Here is a 4,172-nt window from a genome sequence, read left to right as displayed (position 1 = left end):
CCTCCCACAGTCCTCCTGCTCTTGAGGCCGATTGGCTGGGTCACGTGGGCGGAGCCAAAAAAGTCCCCCAATGAGCAGCTCCGTGGTCTGAAAGGGCAGGGAAACAGCCCAATGAGCATCACCACAGAGGAGCCAATCAGCTAGATGTTGCTGGGGCCGCTGTGAGCCAATCATCAGCCGGCAGCTGGAAGTTTGCTGGCAGCTGGAAGTTTGCTGGGGCCCCTTCGGCTGTGGCTCTCAACATCTCCCCCTCTCTGTTTAAACAACAAGCATGTGCCTTAGGTTGTCCAATAGTACATATGGTCCTTAGGTTGGTACCGTTGCAATTGGATCTTACCCGTCACTGACTACTGGTCCAGTATACAGCCACACCTGTGGAGAGGTCTTTGTACCAGTGGGGGGGTGAGGTTCTTTGCCTCACCTCTGTTGGCCCCCAAATTTTAGCTGGACGATCATGACAAGCAGAAGGAAGGAAGATACACCAAGCCAATTGACGGCTCCTTTTGGAAAAATTGTACCACCAATGACATCATCAGCAAAAATACCCCAACACTACCACAAGTCACTGCACCAACAGATAGTTCACAATGCATACCGGTGAGCTCACAATGTGTCCAGGCAAGTTCTGCAAGCAGTTCAGTGATGGCTATTGTAGAAGCTGTAGATTGGTTTTATCTTTGACTTCACCAGCACTGGGATGAAGATAGGAATTCTGGCAATAATGGCTAAAGAAAAAATTATGTAACATTACAGAAGGCACTAAAAGAAAACAATTTTCTTAACAATTTACATTGTCTTTAAGAGAATTATTAAATATAATGAAAAGGAAAGGTGAAAGTAAACAAACAGATCTGTTAACCTTCTTTTTTGTTTACATATTAAAACAATCCTCAACAGTTGTTTACCCAATTTAAATTAAACCATATAAATCACGTGAAAAAAAATATTTGGATCCATTTTATCATGAGCGCTCATCATATATGATATATGGACATACGTACATTCAAACATATAACACAAAACACAAGTGTGCACACATAATATAATACATACAACACATAACATTATAGTAAAGGCCTTATAACTTTTTACAGGTGAAATCTCCATTGCAATGTTTAAAAACTCTATAGTCAAAAAATAGAACTGATCAGCAAAACATTAACCTAGGTCTGTATGAGCTCAAAAAACAAAATAGAACTTCATGATATGGCAAAGGGCAATAATAAAATAGATATTGAAAAAAGCATCCTGGTTCTGTTGCAGATGTAAGAATAGCCAAACTGGAGTTTTGGATATCAGTTGTTATGGATTTGAGCCAAATCATCTTTTTGGTCTGTAGAAATCGCTTTAGTTAATCTTTCTGGAATCCAAATCGGCTGCTGTTCTCCCTGTGGAAACACATAAACAGACCCCCGACTCCAGACAATCACTGGGTCAGGACCTTGGTTAATCTCTCTGGAATCCAAATCGGCTGCTGTTCTCCCTGTGGAAACACACAAACAGACCCTCGACTCCAGACAATTACTGGGTCAGGACCTTTCCATTGTCCTGTTAGAATATCCTTCCAAAGTACCTTGGGCTTATGCACATTTTTTGGACACATATGCCTTTCCGCAGCACTAAGTCCTGATGAATCCAAATTTAAAAAGTTTAGAGTAAAAAGGGTTATTTTCAGTTTATCTTTGGGGAATATATACCCCTTCCCAATTCCTTCTTCTTGCTTTAATAAGTACATTTTAATAGTTTGATGAGCTCTTTCAACTATGCCTTGTCCCTGTGGATTGTATGGGATTCCTGTTATATGAGTAATGCCAAATGTTGAGCAAAATTGTTTAAAAGAGGTAGAAGTATAACCAGGGGCATTATCTGTTTTTAACTGTTTTGGAACTCCCACAGTGGCAAAATTTTGTAAGCAATGAGCTATAACATCTTTAGTTTTTTCTCCGGCATGAAGGGAGCCCATCAAAAATCCAGAAGAAGTATCAACTGTAACATGCAAATATTTTAATTTTCCAAATTCTGGCAAGTGTGTGACGTCCATCTGCCAAATATGGTTAGGTATCAATCCTCTAGGATTGACTCCAAGATTAACTTGTGGTAAAAAGGTCACACAATTTTGACATTGTTTTATTATTTGTCTAGCTTGTTCCTTAGTTATTTTAAAATGCTTTTGTAAAGTATTAGCATTGACATGGAACTTTTTATGAAAATTTATAGCTTCTTCTAGTGTAGAGAAAATATGTATGTCATGTGTAGTTTTATCTGCTAAATCATTGCCCAAACTAAGGGCTCCAGGCAATCCTGTATGTGCCCTGATATGTCCTATAAAGAATGGATATTTTCTGTCCCAGATTAGACTTTGTATAGTGGAAAGCAAAGAGAAAACAGTAGAAGAAGGGGAAATCCTACCAGCATCTTCAAGAGATACTATAGCATTAACTACATACTGACTATCAGAAAATAAATTAAATACAGAATCTTTAAACATCACAAAAGCTTGTAAAACTGCATTAAGCTCTACCTTTTGAGCTGATTGTTTGGGTACTAAAAATGTAAAAGTTTGATCAGGGGTAACTACTGCTGCTGTACCATTATTTGACCCATCAGTGAATATATTTGGAGCACTCATGATAGGTGTTTTTCTTGTCATTTTTGGAAAAATTACAGGATGCAATGACCAAAAAGACAATAAAGGATTAGATGGTAAGTGGTTATCAAATGAAACATTAGATTTGCACATGATTATTGCCCAAGTATTTAACTCATTAGCTAACTCATCAATTTGATCCATAGTATATGGAGTAATAATTTTATTGGGAGAAATTCCAAACACTCCCTTTGCTGCTTTTATTCCTTTGAGTATTAATTGTCCTACAGCCTCAGGATACCTAGTAAGAATAGTGTTAGGAGAATAAGATAAATGTATCCATAATAATGGACCTTCTTGCCAAAATACTCCTGTAGGAATATTTTTTGTTGGTAGTACAATAAATAATAAAGGCAAACTTATATCAATTCTATCCAAATGCATATTTTCCATATATGTTTCAATGATTTTTAATGCCTTTCTTGCTTCAGGCGTTAACATTCGGGGTGAATTTGGATCTGATGGACCTTTTAGGATATCAAATAAAGGTCGCAACTCTCCTGTTGGTATACCTAAATAAGGCCTTATCCAATTTATGTCTCCTAATAACTTTTGAAAGTCATTAAGTGATTTGAGTTGATCTACTCATATTTGAATTTTTGGTGGATGGACCATGGTTGAGGATAATAGAACTCCTAAATAATTAATTGGAAAATTTAATTGTACTTTATCTATTGCTATCTCTAGATTATAATTTTTTAATAAGTTTGTAAGTGTGGCATAACATTCTAGCAATGTGTTTTTATCTTTGTGTGCTAATAATACATCATCCATATAGTGAAATATTTGTAGTTCAGGATTTTGATTTCTAAGTGGCTGGATTACTTTGTTAACATAAATTTGACACATAGTTGGGCTGTTAGCCATCCCTTGAGGGAGTACTTTCCATTCATATCTCTGATCAGGACCTTCATGATTCAGTGCAGGGATAGTAAATGCAAAACGTGGACTATCCTCAGGATGAATTGGAATTGAAAAAAAAACAATCTTTAATATCTATAACTAAAACATACCAGGTTTTTGGCAAAGCAGACAACTGAGGAATCCCTGATTGAGCAGGTCCCATAATAACCATCTCATTATTAATGGCTCTTAAATCTTGCAATAATCTCCATTTACCAGATTTCTTTTTGATGACAAAAATGGGAGTATTATGGGGAGATACAGAAGGTTGTATATGTCCTTCTGCTAATTGTTGTTTGACCAGGTCATGGGCTGCTTGTATCTTTTCTTTAGTCAGGGGCCACTGAGGAACCCATACTGGTCTTTCTGATTTCCAAGTAATTTTTATTGTCTCAGTGGCCCTTTCTGAAAATCCAACCCATGTCTGTCTGTTCCTTGATCTATTTGTATTGGTACTGCTATATCTTGTTCTTGTTTTTCTAATCTTTTTCCTTTCCTAAAACCTTGTCTAGTCATAATAGTGGGTGCATTTTGGTTGATGTTATTTGTTAATGTCAAACCTAATTGATCTAGGACATCTCGTCCCCATAAATTTACGGGAAGATGATCCAATACATATGGC

The sequence above is a fragment of the Marmota monax genome, unplaced genomic scaffold (genome assembly GCF_021218885.2).
Source record: "Marmota monax isolate L192 unplaced genomic scaffold, Marmota_monax_Labrador192_F-V1.1 WCK01_AAM20220418_F8-fsc00015, whole genome shotgun sequence".
In the NCBI taxonomy this organism is placed as follows: domain Eukaryota; kingdom Metazoa; phylum Chordata; class Mammalia; order Rodentia; family Sciuridae; genus Marmota; species Marmota monax.
Note: the sequence above shows the minus strand (reverse complement) of the source record.